General features: G+C 43.4%; 1 pseudogene; it reads left to right on the forward strand.

Moving 5' to 3' along the window:
• Positions 1–6,502: 6,502 nt before the first annotated feature.
• On the forward strand, positions 6,503–7,173 carry LOC118676570 (annotated as a pseudogene).
• Positions 7,174–8,251: the final 1,078 nt, after the last annotated feature.

Raw genomic sequence — 8,251 nt, forward strand, 5'->3', positions numbered from 1 at the left:
CACAAATCAGCCTTGTAATTCACAGATGGGATGATTAACAATGTGCACCACCTGGCAGCTGCTGCTTTTTGACTAATTTGTCTTGCTAACTAGGCTCAGTTACGGTCTATGCTGCTGAAGAAATGCATGTGCTGTCAACGTGTATATGTAACCAATTTTAAGGTTGCACAACCTTGAAATCATTATTGTAAAAGTTGTCTTTCTCTAAGTTTTTTTTTTTAAACATTTTTATTGACTTTTTGAGAGAGAAAGAGAGAGAGGGGAAGAGGGAGAGAGAAAGAGAAGCATTGATCTGAGAGTGGAACATTGATTGGCTGCATCCTGCACACCCCCTTCTGGGGACCAAGCCTGAAACCCAGGCAAGTGCCCTGAACAAGAATTGAACCTGAGACCTTTCTGTGCACAGAACGATGCCCAACGAACTGAGCCACAATGACCAGGGCTCGCTCTTTAAGTTTTGACTCCTCAGTCCTAGATGTTGCTTTACTTTCATGAATATGTCCTCAGTTTTCATCTATCCTACAGTGACAGGGAACTTTTAGAGAATTTTTCTTTTAATCTGTATGGAAATATCTATATGGCACTGAAATTGTAAGCACTGGAAAATTATAAAAGCCCCCAAATTCTGAAAATTCAACAAAACTAGTATGCCTGCTATTGTCTATTTTATAGTTTTAAACTCTTCATTTTATGTGAATTCTGTGGACTCCCTAAGGTGGCCAGTTCATCTAACATTATTCTATGGCACTAATATTCTGAAGATAGCTATCATTAATCTTTTGTTTCTTCCTGCTCAATATCCTCTTTATTTTAACTAGAAAAGGGCAAATTATATCATTCCCTGGTATACAGTTGCCATGGAGTTGATTACATACAGTTTCAATAACTTTCTCATTATACCTAGACCTCGCACTCTTTATGAGAGATTATCTCCCCCATTGACAGATTGTCAGACCTTTTTAAGTTATAAGAGACAGATACTCAACTCAAACCAGCCTAAGCAAAACAATGCACTTTATTGATTAAGCACCTGGTAGAAAGAAAAGAAAGTGGTACCAAGTATGACCAGATCCAGGATACAAATGGCATTTTCAGGTCTTTTTCTCTATACTACTCAGCTCTACCTCTTTTTTGTGTGTCAGCTGCAATCTCTCCTATTGCCCTTCCAGCTCTCTTCTGCTGGCACCACCCCCCACTTCCCCAGCCTCTAGAATACCAGCTTATCATCTTCAAAGAGAGCCAAGACTTTCCCCCCAGTTTCCATTTGAAATGCCAGGAAGAGTCTCTGTTGGATCTTTGCTTGGTCGCTCACCCTCCAGTGAAGGAGTCACAGAGGCCAGGATGGTGCGATGAGCTCCCATGGCCAATCCTTGTTCATTCTTTTGGCAGGGGATGGGGGACTGGGCAGTATTTGTCAACAGAAAAGGAGGGACGGGATGCTTGCATATTATGCCGACAAACGCAGTAGGCACCATGGTTTACTTCACTAAGAGTAAATGCATTTGCAATATTATATTTAACTTTTTATTATGGTAGCCAAATATCCTGGATTTTCTGGAACAATCCTGATTTAAATATTCTGTGCCGCTGCGTGACCATGTGTTCAAAGTTTTGCATTGGAAAATTTAATCATTCTAGTTTGAGGCTCATTCTAGTGATTGGCTCTCACAAAAACATTTTAATAGCTTCTATATGACAATTTACATATGTTTTTAAAAGCTTTAATTAAAATGTTTTAGACTCTAAATTCAAGGGAAATATGATCAGCAATGGGTGGTAAAGAAAGTAGTAAAGACCTTTACGGAAGAAAAAAGTTGTTTGAGGTTTTGGGTAAACCTTCAAACCTTGCCAGCACATATCCTCCCTGCCACATAGAAACTCATGTCACACTCAACACTGACATTTAGGCTACTGTTCTCCTGGCACTTTCCACAAGCTCATCAATTATGCTTTGAAATTTTACTTTGCAAACGATTGCTTTTTAATGAGCGAGCTCATTATTTTGCATCAGAAGCACTTTACTGCCAAGTGTTACCATTTCGTAGGGGTAGGCAGACTTTAATTTTAAGTGATGGCTCAAGGTTCCAATCTGCTGTCCTTTCCCTTTCTGCCAAAACAAACATTTCTCCCCACCAGGCATACACGTTCAACTCATGGAACTTGAAGCCAGCTCTCAGGAGTCTACAATTTAATCGATCCCATCTTTGCTAACAGATGCCACGCTGGCACCGGGGGCACAGGTTGAACTCTAGGGATTTGCAACACGAAGAGCAAGTGTGAAAACTACAAGCATTCAAAAGACACTCATTTTATTTTATTTTATTTTATTTTTTTATGAGTATTGTTTTTTTTTATTATTATTATTAGTTAAGGTATTACAAATGTGTCCTCATCCCCCCCATTAACCCCCAACCTCCCCCCCACACACACTCATGCTCCCATCCCCCTGTTGTCCATGTCCATTGGTATGGCTTATACACATGTATACAAGTCCTTCGGTTGATCTCTTCCCCTTACCCCCGCCCTCCCTTACTTTCCTTCTGGGGATTGATAGCCTGATTGCTGTTTCTCAGTCTTTGAGTCTGTCCCTTTTCATCAGACACTCATTTTATTAATTCTCCAGACCTAGACACAAAAATGGAAGCACAAACCCCTTCCTCATTACCTCTCTCAAGTGACTGCTCCTTTATTGAAACATAATGCTCTTTTTAATAAGCTCCCAAATGAGCACAGCAACCAGAGGAGAGCAGAGAAACTGCAAGAGGCCATAAAAATGAAATATCATAAAATGCCACCAAAAGCTTCTGGACCCAAGGGACTTTCCCGAAGGTCACTGTCCACCGTCCTGCTGCAATACATGCACTGTGGGGGCTAGAGGGAGGACCACCAGGCAGCTAGGAGTAAGACACAGACAGTTGTGTGCCTTTCAGCACAAGTTACTCAGAGGTGCTGCCAGTGTGGCTGTTTAAAAGCAACACTGTGGTTTGGAAAGAGAATTTAAAGTACAAGAATAGTTTGCCATCGTAAAGTCATAAAATGGACAAAGTACAATGGAGGCTTTTAGGAGCCATGAGAGAGGCTGGGTGGGCAGCGTTCTGATTTAAACTCCTGCTAAGGACTGCCTGCTTTTTCCTTCCTCTCTTTCATTTCTTGATGATAGAACAGAAAGCACTCCATGGTATGCAAGTGACACCTCATTTTATGCCTCCAAGTGCTTTATTTGCCTCACCATTTTTCCAGCAATTTAAATAAATCACAGAGATAGAATTAGATTTTCCTGAAGAGCTAGAGAAAGGCAGTGAGAGGCTGAGTCACCGCTAATTTCTACTGAGCGGACAGGAATTTCACTCCCTCCACTTAGGGGATACTCCTGCAGTTGGAGAGTAATGCCTGGCATCTTATCAGCCTACTTACTAGAAAGGCTGCTTAAACTCCTAATGCATCTCTGAAACGTTTCTAATGAATGATAGGGGTGGGGCGGGGGAGATGAAGTGTCCTCATGTTTATTCATTTCCTAGTTATAACGCTGGCTGATGGGCTGAAAGATTGAGCACTTAAATAATTAACTCATTTACAATGTGAATTATATGTGTGATTTGCCTGACATGCTACCTGTGATGTGGAGCACACACTGAAACCTCTCCACATGGCAGTAGAGGTAGGGACGGGGCAGGTTATGTTAGGTCTGCTTCATCTGAGAAGGAACATTAATGGGAACAGAGGAGCAGAGGATCAGATGCTCGGTTTTCTTCCTCCAGAACAGGGATTGGGGATCTTTTTCTGTAAAGGGCAAGACAGTAAATATTTCCAGCTCTGCAAGCCATATGGTCTCTGTCGCATCTACTCAACGCTGCCAGGGTGGCATAAAAGCAGCCATAGACAGTCCACACAGGAAAGAATGTGGTTGTGCTACAAAAAAGCATAATCTATTGGCATTAAGATGTGAATTTCATATAATTTTGGAGTGTCACAAAATAGTCTTCTTTTGACATCTTCAACCACTAAAAATGTAGAATACATTCTTCCCTCACAAGCAAGGCCAAAACAGTTAGTGGACCTGTGGGTAGGAGTTTGTGATCCAATTCTAAAAGACCAAATAGAAGTTTCTCCATTTAGTTACAGAATGACTGGGTCCAGGGCTGAGGTAGGACAGAGTTATATGTAGAATGTTAGATTGAAATGGCCACTAGAGGTTGCCTAGTCCAATATCCTCCCTTCAGGATCACCCCTAGTATTTCTAGCTCACTATTAAGTATGGGAGGATATCTATGTAATTTTACAATACAAAGAGGGGCATATCCATAGCAACTTTACTTGGTTTAGGATCTGCTTCTTAGCTTTGCAAGTCCAAGTACTCATATCAGTGCTTTAGATTTTATTACACCAGGTAAGGCTGGCTTATGGTAACTCAGGATATTAACCTTTTAAAAGCCTTTTCCTCCTTTGCAATCTTATTAAGCTCAATGATCTGTTTTCAGAATAATTTTTTAAAGCCATAAAATAAAATACATTTGCTAGTGATTATTTGTAATAAAAATTATGTTAAAATACAGTTATAAAACTTTATGCTATGGTAATCTATGTCTCTTTATCAACTCAATAAATAACAAGTTCTGGTGAAGTAGTGATGAATATAAATTGTATCTTGCAAATATTTCATGTAGCAATGTGATATGAAAAGATCTGTGATTTGTTTTGGAAATAAAACCTAAGGTACTGTTAAGATCTCATACAATAATGAAATCTATAAGCCGCAATGCTAATGTAGTAATTTTTACAGAGGAATAGATATGTCAAGCAACCAGATCTTCATTTCGTTTTTACTGTATTGTTCCTTCTATAGAATAAATTCATACGTTAAAGTGCAGGAGGTTTGCTTTATGAGCAAGATGTTGGGCAAAGGTGCTTGTGATTCAAAGAACCTGATTCCTCCATCTCCACAGGTGGATATTCATGGCCACAGGAAGGTCTGTCTGGATTTTATGGGTGTCCTTCTCCTTGACAGTACCTGGATAGATACTGCCAGTACTGGTCACAGTGTCAGCTTTGTCTGTTTCCTTTGAAACAACTATTCTGAATGATATACTCTTTCTTTACACAATAGGTTTTCCTCTGGCTCACATACATCCATAGCAAGCCTACCAGTAATTTCTGGAATCCTTCTGCAGGTGCCTTACAAGAACATTTCCTGTATTATATTGCAAAAATGGCCATGAATACACACACACACACACACACACACACACACACACACACACACACACACAACCTCTATATATGCCCCCATTAGCATCATGTCCCCCACCCCCATCCTCACACATCACTTCTCAGCTTGGCAGTGTGATTTGCTTTGGCCGATGGGACATGAGCAAAATAACACAAACTTGGCCTGAAAAAGCACTTGCACTCTGGGGATTGCTCCTATACTCTTCTTATAAATGGAAAAGAGAAAGGTTTTAAGCCAGGACTTGCCTGCTGGATGATGGAAGACACATGGCCCAGTACAGTGAGACTATCCAAAATCATGCAGCTCCTGTCCAAACCACACATGAGTGAGCTGAAGGGGTATTGGTTGAGTTTATCCCAAATCAGTAGAACCTGTCAGCTGATGCGTAGATTCTTGAGTGGTAATGCGTTTGTTGTTTTAAGCCTCTATGTTTTATGATGATTTGTTCTGCAGCCAAAGCTAACTGCTTACAATATCATTCCCTTTACCCTCTCCTACTTTATTCCTTTCCAGTGATATTGTCCTCAAAATTTATGAAGACACCATGATGCTTTGAAGGCACTCTGCTGACGTACAACATTCCCAGAGAAGTTGCCTCACGCATCCCAAGTCTCACACAGACAATATGTGCAAATAACCCACTGGTTTGATTTCAAAATGCATCTGGCCCTAGCCAATTTGGCTCAGTGGATAGAGCACCAGCCTGTGGACTGAAGGGTCCCGGGTTCGATTCTGGTGAAGGGTACATGTCCGGGTTGCAGGCTGGATCCTCAGTGTGGAGTGTGTAGGAGACAGCCTATCAATGATTCTCTTTCATCATTGATGTTTTTCTCTCTCCCTCTCCCTTCCTCTCTCTCTAAAAACCAATAAACATTAAAAAAGAAGAAGAATGCTATCTTAAAGTTAAAAAAAGACAACAAAAAACCAAAATGCATCTGTTCTGTAGGAGCAAAGATTGTGATAGTTTAATAAACTCCTGTAAGGGCATTTGAAGGCAAGGCTTTACACAAAGGAATAAACTGCTACTGCTAGAATTTTAAGAATCAGTTGAGATATTTATGGGCAAATGGGTTTCCTAACACACCTTAAAAATTAAAAAAATGCACTTATTGAGCTTGTACTGTGTCCACAGCCAGAGGCAGGACTAGGTTGAAGCCAGTAGGGTTCCTAGGACACAAAATTTAAGAAGTCATCTACTGTTAGGGTCAGACAAGTGCAAAGAGTAAATGTCTTGGCTTTTCAGATGCCGCCACCCTGGAGCTGCCGAGACCAGCCATGGTGAACCCCACTGTGTTCTTTGACATCGCCATCAATGGCGAGCCCTTGGGCCTCATCTCCTTTGAGCTGTTTGCAAAGTTCCAAAGACAGCAGAAAACTTCCATGCTCTGAGCACTGGGGAGAAAGGATTTGGTTATAGAGGTTCCTGTTTCATAGAATTATTCTGGTATTGATGTGCCAGGATGGTGACTTCACACGCCATAATGGCACAGGTGGCAAGTCCGTCTATGGGGAGACATTTGAGAACGAGAACTTCATCCTGAAACATACAGGTCCTGGCATCTTGTCCATGGCAAATGCTGGATATAACACAAACAGTTCCCAGTTTTTCATCTGCACTGCCAAGCCCGAGGGGTTGGATGGCAAGTGGGTGGTCTTCTGTCAGGTGAGAGGGGGCATGGATGTAGTGGTAGCCACAGAGCGCTTTGGGTCCAGGAATAGCAAGACCAGCAAGAACACCATTGCTGACTGTGGACAACTCTTATAAGTTTGAATTGTGTTTTATCTTCACTACCAGACCATTCCTTCTGTAACTCAGGAGAGGACCCCCTCACCCCCATTAGCTTGAAATCTATAATAATAAAAGCGTAATATGCAAATCTACCGAAGGACCGAACAGCAGAATGCCTGTCTGGACTACCTTCCAGACGACCACGCTATGACATGCACTGGAGCCAAGGCGGGTATGATGCGATTGGTCAGGGGGGCCCTGCCATCGCCCCATAATTGCCCCAAAGAGGGAGGCCCAGGCTACTCAGCCATGGCACTGTGGCAGGTGGGTGAGGCCTCTCTCTGTGGAGCCATCAATTGCAGAGCTCCAGCCTGGTGGGCAGGGCCTCCCTCTGTTGGGTGATGATTGATAGGGAACTTCACGATCTATCCCCCCCAAGGAGGGAGGCCCAGGCTAGCAGGCTGCGGTGGGTGGGCGGGTCCTCCCTCTGTACAGGGATGGATTGTGGAGCCCCAGCTGGGTAGCCTGGGCCTCCCTCTTTGGGGCAGTTGATCACAGGGCTCCCCATTGATCACAGGGCTCCCCATCAGTCGCCTAGCAGAGGAAGGCCGAGGCTACCTGGCTGGTGGCACAACGGCAGGTGGATGGGGCCTCCCTCTGTCATTGATCGATCTGGGGGCCCCGTGATCGATTGCCCCACTGGCTAGCGACACTGTGGTGGGTGCCAGAGGCTGACCAGTGATCACCCCACAGAGGGAGGCCCAGGCCAGCCATGATCGCACCCCATGCCTGTCACCCGCAGAGGGAGGCGACCGGTGGTGGGGAGGGTGGGCAGCACTGCATAGATGGAAAACAGTGGCAGTGCAGGGGCAGGGCCAGCTGCCTGCAGCTGGGGGAAGGAAAGTCCCGATAGGTCCTGATCCCTGGCCAGGCTTAGGGACCATACCCCAGGGGTCCCGGATTGCAGGAGGGCTGAGGGTCATCTCCCCAGTGCACGAATTTCATGCACTGGGCCTCTAGTGTTCTATAATGTTTGTGCTCTTGCCCCAGTTCATTGGGTTCCATAATTTCCCTACCCTTCCCAGTCTAGCTGAATTGCAGAATTAAGTTTATGATTATGAAATAAAAACTAAGTAACAACAAAAAGAGTAAATGTCGCCTTAAATTTTGTGCCTCAGGAGCTCTAATCTCGGCTCTGATCCACTGCATTATGCCGGGGAATAGTACTTAACCAATATTTGCTATGACTGTGGCAAGACACTGTAGGTTGCAACTCTAACAGCCACTTCTTTTTG

The sequence above is a fragment of the Myotis myotis genome, unplaced genomic scaffold (genome assembly GCF_014108235.1).
Source record: "Myotis myotis isolate mMyoMyo1 unplaced genomic scaffold, mMyoMyo1.p scaffold_m19_p_2, whole genome shotgun sequence".
Taxonomy (NCBI): domain Eukaryota; kingdom Metazoa; phylum Chordata; class Mammalia; order Chiroptera; family Vespertilionidae; genus Myotis; species Myotis myotis.